Below are 21,449 nucleotides of genomic sequence, written 5' to 3' on the forward strand. Positions count from 1 at the left end.
GTCTCCTAAGAGTTTCAGAGTCTTCAAGGTGTTTCCTCTACCTGCCCCATAGCATCTAAAGCACTTATTATGATTATAATAAAATAACAGAGGATTTGTTTAATCTTTGTCTGTGTCACCAGACTATAAATTCCATGAAGTAGAGATAGCACCTGTTTGAGGACATCACTGGTTTTGTTTATTTTGTTGCTTCTCCAGTGCCATTTACCACGTAACAGCCACTAAATATTTACTGAATGAGTGAGTGAATGAGTGAATGAATGAATCCGTTTAGCCTGTTGTTCCTTCCATTGAGCTAAGCTACTTTTTATTTTTCTCAGAGATCGCTTTGAAGAATATTCATATTAATGCTCATTTTACTATTATGAATTTACTAGTCATGCATGTTTAGATAAGTCACATAACTGTCTCAGTTGCCTTATCTGTAAAGTGGAGAAAATCTCATGGGGTTTTTGAGAGTTTTAAATAACTTATATAAGCACTTATAAAAATACTTAACATAAAGCTATCATCATGAGTATTGGCATCCGTTATTGTTATAGTATACAAGCATATTCAACTACTTCAGCCTCACATCAGCTACTTCTTAGGGCTTATGTGTCCTCACACTAGACTTGTTTTGTCTTATGTACTGGGGGGAGCTATTAAGGCAAGCTCCACCTGATTTATCTTTTGTAAGTTGTCAGTTCCATTAACTAGACTTAAATTTACTTTTTTCTGGTAATTTTTAAAGTAGAGTCAAATTACTTAATGCTGAAAAATTAGGCTTGCATAGTTGTTGATCTAATAAAAGCACTATTGACAAAATAGAAAAAATTAAGCTTTCTCGGGACAAGATCACAAAAGCCTCTACATTTCTGTTATAGCCTGAAACTTTTTCAGTCTTCACATTTTCTGAAATTCAACCTTATTTGGTAAATAGACAAGTAAAAGAAAACTGTGGTCCTTCACATTTTTAATGGATATTTTGAGACATGTAGACTATAACCTCGAAAAGTCTTTTATGCAAATTGGTCATCATGGGTAACAACACTCAAAGTATTCAAAGTAACATAAGTCTAAGGTATAAATTCATGTTTTATTTGTTAGGAGTCTTAGAACTTCTTTGATTCTTTTTCTGTTGTGCATGAAGGTAACAAAAACCAGTGAGGGGTAGTTTTCTTATTATAAAACAATCTTTACAAGAGAAAATTTATTCTAATATTATCTAAGTTTTGAAAAACTGATTTTTTTTTTTTTTTAAGATGGAGTCTTGCTCTGTCACCCAGGCTGGAGTGCAGTGGCACAATCTCAGCTCACTGCAACCTCTGCCTCCTGGGTTCAAGTGATTCTCCTGCCTCAGCCTCCCAAGTAGCTGGGACAACAGGCACATGCCAGCACGCCTGGCTAATTTTTTTTTTTTTTTTTTTTTTTAGTAGAGATGAGATTTTGCCACATGGCCAGGCTGGTCTCGAACTTCTGACCTCAGATGATCCACCCACCTTGGTTTCCCAAAGTGCTGGGATTACAGATGTGAGCCACCGTGCCTGGCCATTTTTTTCTTTTTTCTTTTTTTTTTTTTTTTTTTTTGAGATGGGGTCTTGCTCTGTCTCCCAGGCTGGAGTGCAGTGGCACTGTCATGGCTCACTCTAGCCTTGACCTCCCAGGCTCAGGCTATCTTCCTGCCTCAGCTTCCTTTGTAGCTGGGACCACAGTTGCATGCCACCAAGCCTGGCTAATTATTATTATTATTAATTGTTTGTAGAGATGAAGTCTTGCTATCTTGCCCAGGCTGGTTTTTAACTCTTGGACTCAAATGATTCTCCCTCCCTGGCCTACCAAAATGCTGAGATTATAATCATGAGCCACTGCACCCAGATGATTTTTAAAATCTCTATAAATGTCTGTTTATGCAGAACAAGATGTAAGAATACATAGTTATTTGGTGTGTGCAGTAGGGTTTCATGAGAAGGGAAGGGAAATAAAAGAAAGGAAGCTGTTGTTCAGTAGTTTACACTTTTGATTCTTATTGTTTTCCTCTCTAGTAACATCCCATGGATGTTACACATGGTGAAGTCATATTTTTAAAAAAAAGTATTTCTAAACAAAATGTTTCTTTCCCTAATGAGATTCTGGTTTGGGTGCTTTATTGTCAGTGTGCTGGGAATTTTGGAATGTTCTCTGTGTATTTCTATGATTTTGACCTAATAATCTCATTTGGATTTTCCAGGCTCAGCAGCTGTTGTTTTTATCGACTATTGCTAAGTCGTATTAATGTCCAAAGTTGAAAAATCCTTTTCCTGTGCTGGCCTAGATTATTCAGAGTTTTATAAAATTTAAGTCTTTTCTCCAATGCCTGTGATTTTTATTTGCTTTTAAGAAACCTTATAATATTAATATCCCAGTGGGTTCTTGAGATGGGCTAAGCCTATTTGCAGATCTCTCACAGGATGCTAGTGATGTTTGCAGGATGGTTTGTAGAACAGTGCTTTCCTGATAGATCCATCTATCCTCTTTTCTACTGGAGCAAGAAAAAAGCCTCAATTCCATTGACTTTAAGTACTGTTTGGTGTAACATGATAGATCGTTGCAATTTGATATTAATGATTTTCCTTTGGCAAAGCAGAATGCAAAGTTGAGAAGTCAAAGACATTGAGAATGCCCTAGGAGAGCATAAACTCAAAATTATGACCATTTTATTGTATACAATTGAAAAGTTTTATTTGAAGAGGAAATCAGATGTCGAATTTTGCCTTTTGATTTGATTTTTAATATAATAGGAAGTTTTCTTACATAGTTGAAAATATATTGCTTTCTTTGTAATTTCTAATTTGTTTGTTTTAATTATAAGGCAGTGGTTTTTGAGGTCTAAGAAAGATACTAGTATGCTGTTACATTCCTCCCAGGGTGAGTTTTCTTGATTCTTAATCCCATCTGATCTCTGTACTGTCACATTCCCTTTTTTTCTGTTGGGAGTTTAAAATTATTCTCCTTATACATTTAGGATTCAAACCAATAGCTTTTCTTGTTGTCTAGGGATATGGTTAATGATTTCTGCATTTACAGGTAAAGATGAGCATCAGCAGTGTACTTTATCAATTATAAAATCATCTTTATATAATAATCGTATTTGATTCTGACAATTTAGAGAGGGAACGAGGAAGAATGACTGCAATTAATTCCTGTTCCTCAGAGAAGTCTCACAGTATACCCCAAATAGCATGTAAACAGAAGAGCAGGACAAGAACCAGGCCTTTTAGCTCTGTGTCCAGTCTTCTTCCCACCCTCTCATACTGTGTCTGCATACCCTGTCCAAGACATTTACCAAGGCATTTACCAAGACATTTCCCACGTACAGAATTTGGTTAATATGCTGAATAAAATTGTTGTGTCAAATTTTAATAAACTCTATAAAACCAAGTGTGTATCCTTTGGTTCTTTCCCTGTTAAATGTGAATTCTTGCACTGTGTGTACGGCGAGAGAACTTTCCTGCTTTCAAGGCCAGTGACAGTGAGTGTCCAACTTTAAGGTAAGAACAAGAGGACAACAATAAGACAGATGTCCCAAGGAGGCATATGACTCACAAGTTCAGTGGAAACATCGTAGGAGGTGAGGCTTGCAGGACGTGGTAAGATTTGGAAAGCTGAAGAAGGGGGTGGACGGGAAATGTTTGAGCAGAGGTGTGTAGGAAAGAATGTATGCAGTACTGAAATCATTGCAGATGAAATGATACATCCAGGATTTGCTTCAAAACACCTGGCATGGGTGTGATATGAATTGATCATTGTTGGGACTGGATAAATGGTATATGGGGGACACTTATGACATTATTCATACTTCTATATACATTAGAAAGTTTCCATAGTAATAATTTTTTTTTAATAAAAATGGTATGTGTTTTTTGGACAATAGGTTAGGCCGGCCTGTCAGAATAGAGAGCATGTTCAAAGGCATAGTAGGAAAGGTTGGAAAAGCAGCCTGGCACCCAATTCGATGGTGAGAGAGGATTTGTGAATGTATGCTGTGGAGTCTCGGTGAGTGCTAATAGGCACTGGTTCATTGGTTGGACTTGAGTTCTACTTGACTGTGAGCCCAAAGTGGAGCTGCAGTCCAGTGTTGGCATCTTATCAAGGATGGCAGTAACTCCACTTTACCATCTGCTTCAGGACTGTCACATCTAATGTGCCATATTCAGTTCTGGAAGGCACATTTAAAGAGGACTTTTTGCGAACCAAGTTTCAATGGTGGGACATGTCAAGCCCAGAAGAGTAACTCACATCTTCCTAGCAATCTTCTTTCTGTCAGAACACTCCATCAGCTCATGGTTGTCTACCTGGAATAGACATATTTTCCCTTCTTCCAAGTCTCTCTACTACTCCCTTTCAAACTCTTTTTCTTTTGAGAGCCAAAGAATAGGCAATAAAAAGCAAATTAATCACATCACTATGATTCCTGAGTGACATGAAGGTACATAATCACAGTGGCATCTGACTCAACCTCCTGGCAACAGACTAACAGCTGGATGAGCTATACCCAGAAAGGAGCCCTTAGTGTAGCTTTCTGAAGCAAAGTTCCTCCTCCTCCCTGCTGAAGCTGTTTCTCTATAGCTAAGTAGAAAAGACAAGAGATGTATCAGAGAAATTTGGGTAATTGGTAATATTAAGGAATTGTTAATTATTTGTATATGATTTAGTAATGATTCTAGAGCTGACACACATAAGCTTGTGAAAGCTGTTGTGTTATAGGAATTTTGCAAGCTAGTCAAACATAGTCATTAAAAACTAAATTGTACAAACTTAAAGTATTAAAAGTAAAATAAATACTCAAAACTCTCACTCCCTAATAATTTTAATATAATTTGTTGTTATCTGTGCTGTTAAGGTTATTGATGTCTAAGGTGTCTGCAGAGTAGAAGTACTCTATAATGACGTATGACACATCTCTTCTCAACTCCACATTCAGTGACGTCATGTTGGTACTTTGAAGTTGGCCATGGTGGGAATCATGGAAAATGGCAGAGATCCTTTTTTTTTCCTTTTTCTCAGCAAACTGGTTGCTAAATATTTACCAGCACACCACTGGGTATTATGATGATATTGTGGTTATGTCTTAAAGACTCTTTCTGTTTTAGGGATCCAGACTGAAATAAGACAGAATATATCTAGAATCTGTTTCAAAATAATCCAATGAGGGTGGGTATTGTGATGTTGAATCAGAGTGGTGGGCAGATGGGTGTCATCGTACCGCTCTCTCAACTTTTGTGTATGTTTAAAATTTTCCATAATAAAATGTTAAAACAGCAACTGTGGAATGTTACAATGAAAATAAATTGCCTGTACCTAGTAGACATAGATAGCAATCCAGTCTGGCACCTGTCTGTCCTTCAAACTTTGATGCCAACATCCCTTGGATAAAATCATATTCTCAAATTTTTGAGCACTTATTTTGTAAATGGTTCACATAGGTCATTGATTTTAAAGATCTGTTTCTCATTAAATAAAATCAAGAAACCACTATGTGCAGTTTATCATGCCCATCAGGGCAAAGGAATCCACTAGAGCCTTCCCAAGGATAGCAGAAAGCTCTCTTCACAGTGGGCGGGCGGGGAGGCGGAGGGGGGCATTCATTTGTTGGATTGCAATCCTGTTTGCAAAACCAGTTGTACGAATAGGGAAAAATGAATCAAGTAATTGCTCAGAAGGCTACTTGCGGCTACATGACAGCTGTGTACCCTTTAGATTTATTTTCAGTCTAGCTGATTTGAGTCATTGCCCAAAAAAGGAGTGTTGTCAAGTGAATTGTCTTTTATGCAGATGATGACAGCCTTTCTAAATATTGCCTTGCTGATATAAGGGATGTGTTTGGAATTATTGGCCTATGAATTAAACTAGTCCTAATCCAAACGATTTAAAAAGTTCTCGCTTAGGTTATATATTGATTACATTTCACAAAAAGCACAAAAGAACTATATTTTTTCAAGCATATATTTAGACATCAAATGGACAAGTTATAGCATGAATTACTCAGAATACATCATTTTTTTCTAAGTTTGAAGTTTTAATTTCATTCTTAATATCAATTTGGAGTATGGTAATAGTTTCTCCTTGGATTTGATTATGCAATAATACATACAAACTAAATCCAGTTTACCAGGAAAAAAATTTATGTTGAGTAATGAATGCAAGTGGTCATTATGATTATCCCATCGAACAGGGTAGTGAGGAAATTATTAGGTTTTATAATGGGGACAGAGAAGGACAATCAGAACCTTGAGGGGGAAAGTAGTCTATTCTGTCTTGTAATATTAAGTTAATGTGAGTTTCCGGTCCATGTAGAAATACAGGCTTAGACCATTCTCTTAAGTTAATGACAAAAAAATTCAAAGCCTCGAGCAATGAAAACAACAGATGCAAACTCAGGTTTGTTTTGACCCCTCAGTTTTGTTTCACCCTGGGCTGAAACAGATGCTGCAAATAGGAATTAAGATCAAGGAAGCCAGAAATCAGAAGAGTGTGGGTAGGAGAAAAATCATTATAACTTCTCCTCATAAGACAGAGCTGGACAGAAAAATCACCTGGAGAAACTGGGAGCCTTTGTTGACACTTTGCTGCAGTTTTTCCCATGTTAATTCCTTTGTACCAATACCCTTCAGGGCCCTGCAGGGTCCCTCCACAGCATACATTCTGAGAGTTTGTTTGAGGCATATAAATATAATAGAAGTCATAGTTCGAAATTAAGTTGGAGCATGAAGATTGGGGTGTGATTGCTAAGAAAAAAAGCACATATTAAGTTCCTGAAGTGAAATAATCACAGGCTTGTGATTATTCACTCAGAAACTATTTACTGAGCCCCTACTATCTGGGCTAGGCAATGGGATACCACAGTGAGCCCTGCAAATAGAAGCCCTGTGTTACCAGAGCTTACTGCTTACTGTGTGGAGAAATGCGATAAACGGCATAAGTATATAGTACATTAAACGGAGACAGATTCTGTAGGAAAAATAAAACCAGAGCAATTCTTCAAAATTAAATTCCCAAAGGATAACATTTTCTAACTCTATCAAAGCTAGCAAAGAAAGGAGATTGATATTTATAAAACGTAACGCACACCACATCAGAAATTCTTTCATGTTTCCATTAACCCTGTTGATATGCTAAATATATTCACTATCTCTACAACCATTAGAGAACAAATTAAAGATGAAGTAGCTTGGGAAAGGGAGCAGCTTTTTAACACTGAAGTGAAATGAAAAATATGCCCTAATGTTGACAGTTCATGATCAGGAAGACAGTGAGCACCTGCAATAGGGAGGCTGGAAGTTATTTTTATAAAGAATATCTTTAATTGCTTCCAGTTCTATTTATCTCCAGTTGGACAACCAAGTAGAAGTCATTTGAAGAGATGTTTTGTAGTTATATGGATGCAGGTTTGCATATGTGGGTGTTTTCGAACATATAAACTTCATATTTTAATGAATTCAGTCATCTTCATAAAAACCTAAATTTTCCCAATTTTAAATGGAAATATTCTGGAAGGAAGGTATTAAATGAGTTCTTTTATGTGGGAGATGGACTGAGACTGCATTGAGTTATTTATTTTAAGTAACTTTTAAAATTTTACCAAGTGCAGGTCTTTAAGTCCAACATTGGCCCGAGTCTTCGGCAAAAACAGCCTAACAAACTCATTGATATTTTTTCCTCTCCCTAGGGCTCCAGTTTTGTGTTTTCAGTTGCCTACTAGACCTCACTACCTGGATGGCCCACAGGTACTGCAAACTCAGCGTTTTAAATAACACACTCACTAGCCTCCTTCATCATTGACCCTGTGGCCAAAGCTAGGGTAAGTCACTTGTCGTTGAGTACTGACTCTCCTTAACATCTAATCTGCTACCAAGTCCTTCTAATGGATACCGAAGGAGCCCTAGAGTCTATGCCCATAAGCTAGTTAGCAGAGCACCTGCTTGAAAGCACTTACAAGTAATAGTAGTATTTTTGCTTCTATCTGCTCTGCTCTTCCCACTCAGTTACATCTTAGTTCAAGCCTCCTTTCCTGATGTTTATCATCTGGACAATTGATCTATCCTAGTCTCCTCCCTATGTGTATTTCTCCTTTTTAACGAGTTGTTCATGCTGCTACCAAAGTGGCAAATTCTAACTTTTTAAATTTAAGATTTGACACTGACTGGATTAAGTCACTCCCTTTCACAAATACCTTTTTGGGTTCAGTAGAATGGTACCTGTGTCTCATTAGGTCTGGACCTAAATGGTCTTTTCATCTCACCTTCTTCAGCTTTCCCATTAGGTTCACTTGCGAGAACAGTACTCAGTCAAACCTTAGCTATGCCAAACCTTTAATAAAGTATAAAAGATTAATTATGTTAATTATTAGCCTTGCTTTGAAATGAAAGGGCAAAATTCACCACATAGCTTCTTGGTCTTCCACTGAATATTGGAATATTAACTAGCACTTTATAACAGAGCCTTTCACCAGGCCAACTTTACTGCTCTTCCCTTTTCCCATCTCTCTCATCAGCCAGAACCCACAGTTCTGCCTAAATTCATTCATTCCTTCATCCACTGATACTACCATGGTCTTCACTCTGACTGCTTCAGCATTGAATGACTGCAGTAGGATCCCGCCTGGTTCCCTTACCTTCATTTCCCCTGGCCCCCAATCCTGCCCCATTGTATCTCTCATGCCTCACCAGATTAATTTTCCTAAAACATTGCTTGCATTCTGTTTTAGAATCTATAATTGTTCTCTTTTGTAAGTCAATTCAAGCCATACGCTCATATTCTGGAATCTCCAACCGTAAATGTCCTCACTGCCTCATTTATTTGTGAAGTCGTCTCCCTCTGGCCGTGAAGATCCTCTGCAGCCTTGCTGCTCTTCCTCAGACAACACCCTTCTTCTCTGTCCCTCCCCACCGCCCCACTGGAGATCTTTTTCCTGCCCCAGCCCGTGCATATCCCTAACAGCTCAGAGATACCTTATCTATATTGCCTTCTCCATTCCCTGAGCTATACCTGTTCACCTTATGGGAGGAAGCTTTGGACGGTTGGAAGAGCACCATGTTTGATGTCAGTTATGGGATCAAGCTGTTGCTCACCAGTCATGTGTCTTCAGCAGCTAATTTTTTTCTCTCTGAGCTTATATCCTTATTCTAAAGCCAAGTGTATGATTTAAATGACTATGAAAAAAAATGCTCCAAAAACTTTTGAGCATTATATAGATGTTCAGAGTTGTTCTACTCCACTATTTAATCCTTTATTTTTTTTCCTTTTCACCTTGTGTATAAATTTCCCATTTTCCTAACTTTGTGTTTTAAGGATAGATATAAAATGAAATATACTTTCTTATCTTATTCGGACCATACCACAGCAAATGCTCAATGAATTCTCCCTGTCAAGAGAATTCACTGAATATAAATATAAAGGATCAGGCTCTGTGGTGAAAGTACAGTATTTGATAAAGTGAGTGAGGGAGTAACAAGAAAAGAGGGTGCCCAAAGAAAAGGGGACTGATTAGGAGACTGGCCAGCCTCAATACTTTTTGGTGCATCCACAGACAAGTTCTGAATGAGACCCACTAGCCAGGTTCTTCAACCTCTTAACACCATGGCAATAGAATTGACTCAGTTTCTTAAGTGTCACACTGTTCTTAAAACATAGTAGGCTCTCAAGTGTTTCTAGAATTCACTAGCCACATGATTTGCGTATTATATATATTTATACACATGCATGTATGGTGCCAATAGATTTGTCTGTCACTGCTTATTTATTCATAGTTTTTTTTTCCTTTTAAATTTCATTCTTATACAGAGCAGCAGTATGTCTGCTTTGTCTGCAGAGTAGCAGTAATGTTCAGATTTGCATTGTGTTTGTGCAGTGTCTAATAGGGACTACCTGATCACTTGCTGAAGTCATAGGTAGTTCAGGAACTATCTTACTTAGATCGCTACGAAGTTTTCATAAACATATTGTGCTGTGTATAATACTAAACTTACTCAAATCCTGCTTAAAATTAAAAATAAGTATAAAGAATAATAATTAGTAAATGAGAATTTATCTTATTTTTGCATGGTGTCTTCTAGCCCCTTCTCCCACACCCGACCTCCTTGGAATAAGAGATATGGTGATGGAAACCAGAAATTGATAATCCTACTTAGTATCCATCTTAGCAGAAAAATGTAAACAGTAGTGAGTTTTGTTTGCTAACACTATCCTTGGACAATAAGAATAATTGTTAGGTACTTATAATAATTCTCACTATGTTTAGGTCACTGAGTCAGTCAAAAGCCGACTAATCAGTAAAATACATTTTCTGGTTTTAGAGAGCTTATAATTTACAGTAGATTAAAGGGAATGACAGTAACCCCAGCAAAATAATTAAGAGAAATGTGATTTACTTGTTACCTAAGAAGCAAAAGATACATTTTTCTCCAAAGTAAGTCATTAAAGATTGCAATTGTTTATACCAAAGTTGATTTACTAGCATGAAAATGATTGCTTAACCCTGCTCCCTGCATTCACCAGGCGGGCTGGGTGAGTGCTTGTGTTTCAGATGAGCCAGCCTGGCTACAGGAAAAGATATTTGCATAGAAGACTGGGGACATTGCCACACAACAAAATGAAGAATTATGCTTTCAAAATTCCTTTTATTACTGCCTTGATTAAATTGTTGTTTCCAAGGGAATGGATTTTCAGATGAAATTTTAATATGCTTCAGATAATTCCAATTGTGTTCTTTCATTTTACTCGGCTTTCACAATATGATCATATTTGGTTTCACTTCCTGGTTAGTGCACACAAGCCTGTTGCTGGGAAATATTTGAATAAAGTGTTTATGAGAGAAGACTATTGTTTCAAAGTAGAGGAAGGCATTTTGGTTTGATTTAGACTTAGTTCATGTAGTAATTTTTATAGAAATAAAATTTCTGACATGTAAATTGGTTAAAAACACTCTTTAAAAATAATTTAAAGGACTTATTTGGCACTGAAATTAAGTTACCTTGTGGTGAAATCATCTCGTCTACAGAACTGTTTGATTAGGTACCAGTTGTGCAACAAATGAAATGTTTGTCCATAATTAGAGTAATTGTTACTTGATTTTAAACAGAGGTTTGATTGCATGGTGAGTGTCATAATGCCAAATGATTTTTCCATTGATTAAGGGCCCAGTGTATTCTTAAGTTGATCGTTTGCTCTCAGTGTGTTTAACCTGGCTAGAATATATCTGGTACCCTTTTGTGTATGTTGTAAATGACTGCTCTTCTGTGTTACTTCATACAAAATCTTTGCCTATTCTAAAAGTGGTATTTTTACCATTAAGTATTTAATTCCACCAGAGTACTCAGGTATTACCTAGTCTAAAAAAGTACAAATCAAATTTATTTCTCTTTTGAAAAAGTCAGTTAAGACTTTCAGGAAACGTGTGCTTCCTTAAAATCTAATTGCTTTGTCCATTTGCATCAATTTACTGGCTAAATCTGAAAGTTTAATTTTTTAAAGTGTAACTATTTTTCTACTCAGAATTTTAATTTTGAAGTCCATCTGTGTTTTATTTCTCAAGGTACCCAGATATATACCCTAATATAAAATTAGGCTTCCTGCTGTCAATCTTGAACTCTCTCCAATGAATTCCTTCTGATGCTTTCAAATTGATTTTCTTGATATATAATAGTATGTCCCTAAATGTATTTTTCTATCATTCCCTTGCTCAGATACCACCAGTGACTTCCTACTACTTATATCAAGCCTAAATTCCTCTCTGCTTATAAAAATATTTGAATATTCTAAAAGTAATATTTTTACCCCTAAAGCAATAATTTCTCAGGTGCCTGTTGCATTCTGCGCCTGAGTTATGTCTTGAAAATTTTTTAGTGTGGCATTTGAGACTTACTTAGCATTTGATCGTAATCACCTTTCCACTCTTATCCCCATCATTTCTGTCTCATAAATTCCACTCCATCTCTGTGTGTGCTAATTCATTAAATTGACCTTGACTTTCTTTTGCCTTCTTTATTGGTTGTTCCATTCCTCCACATAAAATATTATATGCCCTGTTACTAACCACCCCCTTTTACCCCTTATTCCTTCACCCCCTAACTATATAAATCTTATGCGTCTTTCTTGGTCCAACTCATAAACCCTGTGCAGTGACTATTGTTCTTCTAGCATATATTACCTTAAGATGTAACTGTGTAATTCATTTGTTTGGTCTTGTACTTATGCCTTGTTTCACCAATGCATAAGCTCCTTTTGAGATTTAGGTCTGAGTGTGACACCTTTCTATTGCCTTCATCACCTGGGCCAGTTCTTTGCACCCAGCAGAAGCCTCATCATGATTGTCGAGTACACCTAGTGTCAGAGCATGTGCAAGATGTAACATTTCCACTTTCTCTTGGTGCCCCATGACACAAGTTGGTGTCACACAAGACCCTCTTCATTTCTACCTTTCTTCAACTGACAGAGACTAAGTTGTTGCCTTCCTTAAATGGATAAGAGTCTCCACACAATAAAAACAGATGGTATTGTCAGATATAAATAGGTAAATATTATTTTTGTGTGTGTGGGTGAGAGAAAAAAGACAGGAAAAAACTACACTTGTAGCTTTCTTGGCACAATCTTTTTGCCTCTCAAATTTGTTTGCTAAGAAATAACCATAGATTCATCTGCTGTGTATAAAAGAGAAACATAGAGACTCTGTGTGTTTTGCAGCCGATTTTGTCACTGAGCTATGACAGAGCCTCACCCTGATTTAGAAGTCATGTGTCAGACTTCCAGATGGGGAGTCTATCTTTTGTCTCCTGGAAAACCATTATTTCCAGAGGGCCCATGTTTCTCCCCTTTGCTGAGACCAAGTGAAGCTGCAGAATCCTGCTGAGTTATGAAGCCCGAAGCCAACCTAATGTGCAGGAATGACCTGTCACATTTTTTGGAATGTAGGCATTCTATTTGATTCATATTGGTTATTTGTGGGTTATCTTAGAAGAAGCTTACTCTGTCACTTCAGAGTGCCCAGAGCTGCACCAACTTATTCTGAATGCCATGGTGGAGCTAAATTCGTCTTCTCTGCTGATGAGGCTCAAATGGAGTCTTTAGTCTCTGCTAAAGGATTCAGGAAGCCTTGCATGTCACATAGAATTTGGGATGTGAATTGAAGGTAAGAAGGTATGAAGATTGTAAGATACTTTTGCAGCTTTTGCTTCCAAGCAAGGAGGTCTAATTAAAACTCTTGTATCTGTTAAATTAATATTTACTAGCAGCTTCTATAAGCTAAGCCCTGGGATGCTATGATAAGCATGATACACGTAGAACAGACCTCAGAGAGAAATAAACCTTTAATCAAACAATTACTTATAGGTTTGTGATAAATGTTATGAAAGGAAGGGATAGAGAACTACAGGAGCATGTTGTGAAGGGACCTGTCATGTCAAGAAGGTGTCCCTTAGGAAATAACTTCATTAGTCGTTGATTCAGGGCATCAGTGACTTAAACAACTGCCTTGTTTTGGCCTTGAAAGCAAGCTTGACCTTTTAAGTGAACTATCTGGCACTGTTTGAAATTGCAACAGCCAGCTGAAATAAGAATTCGCTCTCCTTATGAGACTTTTCTTATACAGCATCATGTTATGTGTATAATAAATTCATATTTGGCCTTTGCTCTCATGTCACATCACAGAGCCCCATTCCTGATAAGAGTGTCCTTTGTTATTCATAGTGAGCCCCTGTTAACCATACCTAAGTTTTGTTTTAATGTGGTAACTCATTGTAGGCACCTGGGTAGCCTCAGGATGGGGGCTGGTCACCAGAGGATCCAACCATGTGATTCCAGCATTGGAACTTTTACACCCACCATCAACGTCTGGAAAGGGGAAAGGGACTGGAGATTTTCAATCACTAACGGCCAATGTTATTTAATCAGTGATGCCTACATAATGAAGTTTTCATAAAAACCCCTAAACAATGGGGTTCAGGTAGCTTCCAGGTTGGTGAACACATGGAAGTGCTGGGAGGGTGCTGAGGTTGGAAAGAGCAGAGAAGCTCCATCCTCCCACTGCCCTCAAATACCTTGCCTTTTGCATCTCTTCCATTTGGCTGTTCCTGAGTTGTATGCTTTATAATAAATCAATAATGGTGAGTAAGGTGTTTTCCTGAGTTCTGTGAGTTATTCTAGTAAATTATCAAATTTGAAGAGAACGTTATGGGAACCCCCATATTTATAGTCAAGTCAAACAGAAGTACAGGTAGTCTGGATTCCTGGGACTTGTGATTGAGTTTGAAGCAAACGCAGTCTTGTAGAATGGAGCCCTTTAAACCTGTGGAGTCTGATGCTAACTCTGAATAGTTAATGTCAGAATAGGATTGAATTTTAGGACACCCAGTTGGTGTTGCAGGGAGTGATATCAGAAAAAAAGACATCTCACTCTGCATTTACCCTAAATGTAAACCAGACGTTCTCCCTCTCCAGCTGAAGAGCAAATGGCAACCAGTGATTTTGACTACCAGCAGCCATTAACCAAGTCACAAATGTGAAGCATTAATTTAACACCAAGGTAAAAACGGACATTTTACCTGAATCATACGTGACACAAGAGCTTGCTTTTTCAAAACAGACTGGTTTCTCTCTGAATGCGCTTGCCCAGTGTTTCATTCCCCACACCTTCTTCCATGGAAAATAGGAGCTGGAACAGATAAGCAGTGCTGACTGACTGGAATCTTTTAAAAGAGCTTCTCTGGGTTGGGCAGTTAGGCATGTGCACTCCATTGACACAGTGAGCTAGAGATTGTGCGCATTCTCTTTTTGTCTTTTTCCAAATCCCCAATTAACAGACCTGAAGTGATCCATTATCTGTCCATTATTGCAAGGCAGATTTGGAGAATAATTTTCTACTGAGGTTGTTGTTTTGTCACAGTGAAACAAATGACTGACATTCTGTGTTTGGGCCACGTAGTTCTTCTGAACCCCTGGGCCTCAATGCCTTTTTTGAAGAGTTCTTTTTGACTTCGCAATAGGACCTAAATGTGATGAAATGTCAATGTCTTTGCAACACTTGCTGTTTTGTTTCCCTGGAACCGGAGTGGCATAAATAAAGCTCACTTCCTGGGTTGTTTTGTTCAAAGATACTGTCCCAAGGCCAAAAGCATCCTCTTTTTAAATCACTTTGCTAGTAAAAGCATTAGCTTTCTTTATAAGAGTTCTCTTTTGCATTTGTTTGCTACTGCAGTGATTTCAGAGTGCTTCCATATTTGTTTTACCACTAATATCAATTCTTGAGCCAGTATGATTGTCTGTATTTTAAAGCTGAGGAGATGGAGGCCTGTATTTGGTGAGTGATTTAAGCCCATGCAGATAATGGTGGAGGCAGGCCTGGGACTCAGTCCAGTGTTCATTTTCCACACTGCTGCCATGGAAAACCAGCCCCTGCGTCTTACTCTCACTAGTGCGAGGAGTGGAGAAGCAAAATGATACTGTACTCAGTCAGCAGCAGACACATAAATAAAATTTCCTAATTTTTATGTATGTGTTTTTTCCTATATTGTGTGTGCCCCTGCTAGGGCTTGGGGAACATTGAAATTAGGAAATTTGTACTTACCTAAAACAGCTCTAGAACACTTAACATGGCAACAGATCAGCAAGTAGGGCAATTGCTCTAAGATGTGCAGGGTTGACTCTCACAGCAGTGACTGCTGCTGACCAGTAAGTCAAGAAAACTGGGCCGGGCATGGTGGCTCACACCTGTAATCCCAGCACTTTGGGAGGCTGAGGCGGGCAGATCATGAGGTCAGGAGATCGAGACCATCCTGGCTAAGACAGTGAAACCCCGTCTCTACTAAAAATACAAAAAAAATTAGCCGGGCGTTGTGGTGGGCGCCTGTAGTCCCAGCTACTCGGGAGGCTGAGGCAGGAGAATGGCGTGAACCCGGGAGGCAGAGCGTGCAGTGAGCCGAGATTGCACCACTGCACTCCATCCAGCCTGGGCGACAGAGCGAGACTCCGTCTCAAAAAAAAAAAAAAAAAAATCTGTAAAAATGCCTAGTATCTGTAAGCATAGACACCACTGAAGTATAGATACAAATAAAGTCAGAGGCTTTGAAAATCCCTTGCCATCACAGCAGGGTTCCAAACTGATTGGAATCCATGAGACAGGCAGCATGATAAAGCAAGAGGTGGCCATAGCTAACTGTGAGGCTGAGTGTCCACAGTGAGTCACAGGGCGAAGCATCCTGTTGTCATGTTTGTACTGTTCTCAAGTGATCCATGATCACTGTGATCACAGAATTAATAATCCAATCTGCCCTACATTTTGGGGTCAAACTTAGCACTCCTGGGAGGGAAACAGTAAGAGCCAATAAAACATAAAGCAAGAGAAGCTGGAGATCACCACTCTTTCCCCTCACTTCCCAGTGGCAAGCCTCCCAACCCTCCCTGAGACATTGCTTTGTCTTTATAATAAAGCAGCAAGTCAAGAGGTGACATGTTTTAGAAAGAGCTCTCTGGCTGCAGTATGGAAATGGGACTAAGGAGGGCAAGAGAAGAGGTGATTTCAGAGTCGTCCTGCCCAAAGAGGACATGGGCCCCACCCAAGACAGTGGTAGCAAGATTGTGGAAGGAACTGGTTTAAGAGGCCATTGGATTTGAGGGAATAGAAGAAGGGAAAGTTTCTGGGTTAGGTGCCTGCCTTAGTCTGTTTGTGCTGCTGTAACAAAACACCTAAAACTGGGTAATTTATAAGTAACATAAATGTATTCCTTTCCAGCTCTGGAGGCTGGAAAGTCCAAGATCAAGATACTACAGATTTGGTTTCTGGACCATGAATATGGTATAGGAGTAGAAGAGCAACAGGGATAGAATGAGAGAACTTACCCTTCAAGCCCTTTTATAAGGCACTACATCCCATCCTTGAGGGCAGAGTCCTCATAGCCCAATCACCTCTTAAAGGCTCCATTTCTTAATATTGTTGCACTGAGGATTAAGCTTCAACATGAATTTTGAAGGGGACACAAACATCCAAACCATAGCAGTCAGTGCCTTAGCCCTTGATGTTGCTATCAACCTGAGATTCGGGGATCGAGGAAGGGCAGGTATGATATCTAGGTGTGGGAGGAAACAGTAGATGCAGTTTGGGACATGCTGCTTGAGTTGCTTCCACACATCTCGGTATATAGCCAGGAAGATGTTGGGGAGACAATTCTGCAGCTTGGGGTTAGGAAGCTGGGCTCACGATATACACAGAGATGGTGGATGAAACCTTAAGCATAATGCTCAGGATGTCACCCGAGCATAGCATATGTGTGAGTAGAGAAGCAACAGGCCCATGACTGAACCCCAAGGCTTACGGGGTAAGGTAGTATTAGAAACCTTCCATGGTCCTAATACCTTTTTATCTTCAGTTAAAATTAGTAATTCCTGCTGGGTGTGGTGGCTCATGCCTGTATACCCAGCACTTCGGGAGGCCGAGGTGGGACAATCACTTGTGTCCAGGAGTTTGAGACCAGCCTGAGCAACATTGTGAGACTCTGTCTCTACAAAAAAATCAAAAAATAGCTGGGTGTGGTGGCGTGTGCCTGTAGTCCCAGCTACTCGGGAAGCTAAGGTGGGGTGCATTGAGCCATGACCACAACACTACACTCAGCTAAGTGGCAGAGTGAGACCCTGTCTCAAATATATATATATATATATCTATACACACACACACACACGTACACACATACGCACACCCACACACATTTTTGTGTATATGTGAGGCAGAGTGAGTGCCCATAGCAAGCCACATGGTGAAGCATCCTGTTATACTACTTATTTATAAACATATAAATAAATTTTAAAAATTAGTACTTCCATTATATTGGCTTGGTGACCTTTTCTTGCTATGACCAATTTTTACTCTCTTTTTCAGTGAGACCAATTTATGAGTTGGCAATTGTAGACATTGTACTCCCTTTCTAAGAAAACATGCACCATTGCTTTTCCTGGTGTTCTAACTTTTAAACCCCTTCTCAATCCTCACCACTCCAGAGGAGTCTTTCAGACTAGATATCCCCTAGCTCCAACCACAGTTAATAAACTCATTGCATTGTGGGAAACTGGAAGTAGAGACTCTCTCAATCATTTGCTCTCTCTAACATTACATGTAAGGAAAATTAGGTTAAGTGAGGTGACAAAGCCAACATTATACAATCAGTAAGATGTAAAGCAAGGAGTAGAACTTGAGTTTCCTAACACCTAGTTGGGTATTCATTTGATCAGGTCATGCTGCCTTATAGTGTTGATCCTTCCCTATATCTCAGTAATGGTTACTTTCCTTCATTTGAACATCTAATCACGTTACTACATTCCCATCATCCACCTAATATAGTTCTATGGAGAGGCAGAGCAGCTGTTTCTCTATTATTAACTCATTTGATATGGCTTTTAATATATCTGTCTCATTTGGTATATCTTTTAATATGTTTGTCTCATTTGGTATGCTTTTATCCACTTGTGCTTTAGGTGAGCAGTTCGACCCCACATATCCAGAGACTATGGAAGTAACAAGGCAATCATGCAAAAATGGGTTTATTACGAAAGTCTCAGGGATACGTGGATGGATGGATGGATTGATCTGTTTATTTCACATAGGCACCCAGTAAGTGTGTCTGCTATCACTAAGGCCAAGGATTGCTATTACTGTCTTATAACCACCTCCCAAAACACACACACACACACACACACACACACACACACACACACACACACCCTCTGCATTACCACCACCCATCCTCCCACCTTCTTATCTTTTCCTTTTCCTCCCTGCCTTCACCTACCCTATTATTGCTGTCCTTGATGCCTTCTGGTGGATTGACCTCTTAACAAAAGATTAACAAGAGGATCAAATACTTTGCATATCCATTAAATTTTTAGTGACTTTTGTAAACGTGGGAGCTTCAATTGTTACTTTAGGGAAAAAAAGATCTCCCATATTGAGTTACCTTAATAGTTACCAGAAGATTTTTTAAATTTCTTAACTTCATATATTGCGATTTATCCTTTTTTTTTTTTTTTTTTTCTTTCAGAGACTTGATCTCACTTTGTCATCCAGGCTGGAGCTCAGTGGTGTGCAGTCTCGGCTCACTGTAGCCTTGACCACCTGAACTCAAGCAGTCCTCCTGCCTCATCCCCCTGAGTAGCTGGGAGTACAGGCAGGTGTCACTATGCCCAGCTAATTTTTAAATTTGTTGTAGAGACAGGATCTTGCCTTGTTGCCCAAGCTGGTCTCAAACTCCTGGGCTCAAGTATCTTCCCATCTTGACCTCCTAACGTGCTGGGATTACAGGCATGAGCCACCATGCCTGGCCATATTGCTATTTAGTAAAGAAGACGTAAACCTTTTCTAGACAAATTTGGGGGATCACATTCCTCTCCCACCCAAATCAGGATGCTCTCCCACCCAAGGAAGGATGTACCCTTCCTCTGGCTATCTATCATGTCAACCTTAAGTATTTAAAACAGGCAGGCAGCATGGAAGAATTCAAGGTAACAAACAAAATTGATAATTAAATATTTAGTATTTATTGTGACCTATGAATTATGAACAAACTAAATTCAACACATTAAAATTTTATTTTTTGTGTTGGTATGTTTTCTAGTATATTGAGACCGACAGTATATTTAATTTGTGTAATCCATTTATGTTCATTTTAAAGCAATAAGAACAGTTTTCCTGTTTTACATGAGTATAGATTTTTTTGTGGAGATATATATATGTAACAAAATTTACTTTTTAAACTATTTTAAGTACTTTTTACTTTTTTAAGTATTTTAACTATTTTTAATTCTGTGGCATTGAGTTCATTTATATTGTTGTACAACCATGATTATAGATTTTAAGTCATGACCCTCTGCTTGGATGACAGTCATATCAGACCTGTCTGCAGCATAAATCTTGATAGACATTGCATCAAAGAGTAGAAGTTACCAGCACAGGTTAACTTTTTAAAAATGTGGCATCAAGGTATATTAAAGATTTCACAACGCTTTGCCTTCCTTATGGGCCATATAGTAAATGATTAAGAACAGTTACATTGATATTTCACGACACTTTCTAGTAATGAGTCTTGTGATGTATGGTGAGAACTGGCATGGAAATCACAACTTAGGTGGAAAGCCAAACCTCCAGTATCTAATCTGCTATTTGTTTATAGGATCATACTTTAAAGGCAATCATTAAAGGATTAATTTTAGATAAAGCTACTACTGTGTTAATAAATAACCATGTTTAGTGCTTACACTGTACCTGCTGCTGTGCTAAGCATTTGAATTGTAGTTGCCTCAATTAATTCTTAAAACAACTCCATTAGGTTGAAACCATTATTATGGTTATTATCCCTATTTTACAGATGAGAAAAGTGATAGCTTATCTAAGATCAAGCAGATGGTAAACAACAAAGTCAAACCTCAGTCTTAACTATTCTGCTACCTTCCCTTCCAAGTCTCTCACATTTTCATCAGTTTTAGGATAAGAACTAGGCCAAACAAAGTAACACATTGAAAACATGTGATACTCCTTTTTAAAGTCTTTCAAAAAGAAGGTCGTATATGGGTAGTATGGTTTTGATTTATTTTAACCACATTTTAATCGATATGTCTGGAAGAAAAGCCATGTAAAACACTATTATTTAACTGCAGATTAAACTTGGGTTATTCATCTTGTTATTAAATTGTTGGTAAATGTTTCTTCATAAGAGGCTGTGCAAGCAGGATGTACCCTTGCTCTGGCTATCTATCATGTCGACTTTAATTATTTAATAGGCAGCCAGGATGGAGGAAGCACTTGTTGATTCTGTTTCCTAGATGGAATACTGAGCAAAGAGCTAGGAAAACAAAATAGATCTCATTCTTAAATTGTCTCTTTTAGTTCTAAAAGATAGATTGTAACTTTGAGAAAAGGAGAGAGCTGTCACATTCTATATAAAACTCCTTTTTATATAGCTCCTTGGGGAGGCTGTGTACCAGATGGCTCTTAGTCAGCTCTGTTGTGAATGCTGGGTCTGCCTCTGAGCTTGAGCAAGTTTGTTTCTCGGAACCTCAACTTTTTCACCTTTAGAGTCGGCTAATACCTATTTCACCAGGTACACCATAAATGTTACCCTTCCCCTACCATCACCCCTTTCCATTCAACAGTAATTATTGAGACTGTTAGTGTTACTTCTTCCTGCACACCTGACTCTTCCAAGAGCTCAAAGGCTGAAGCAGGAAGACATCAAATCAGATATTGGTGATTCAGTTTAATGGAAGCATAATAGAACTATCAGTATTCCCTAAATGCTAAAGAAGCATGAAGGACTAACTGCTTGTTTACGGGGACACATAGGGTAGCAGTGTTAGTTTTAAACATATTTTGTGTTTAATAGTCACTTAATACTGAACATTAAACCTTTGTGTTTTGTGGTCAGAAATTAGCTCAAGCACTAGGCTGATTTGCAATG

General features: G+C 38.4%; 1 protein-coding gene across 5 annotated transcripts in view; it reads left to right on the forward strand.

The window, feature by feature from the left end:
• The window catches only part of LRRC8B (leucine rich repeat containing 8 VRAC subunit B), a 68,437-nt gene that overhangs the window by 17,303 nt on the left and 29,685 nt on the right, over positions 1 to 21,449 (forward strand). For 3 of the 5 annotated variants that reach the window (XM_017944439.3, XM_017944434.3, XM_009212452.4), the window contains one exon: positions 7,688 to 7,819. The exons of 1 other annotated variant lie outside the window; for it this stretch is intronic. The gene's annotated coding sequence lies outside the window, so the exon portion shown is untranslated. Of the gene's footprint in view, positions 1 to 7,687; positions 7,820 to 18,474; positions 18,611 to 21,449 lie in introns of all 5 variants that reach the window. One more of the 5 variants, XM_031650601.1, reaches the window with a different exon arrangement.

This window comes from Papio anubis, chromosome 1, assembly GCF_008728515.1.
Source record: "Papio anubis isolate 15944 chromosome 1, Panubis1.0, whole genome shotgun sequence".
Lineage (NCBI taxonomy): Eukaryota > Metazoa > Chordata > Mammalia > Primates > Cercopithecidae > Papio > Papio anubis.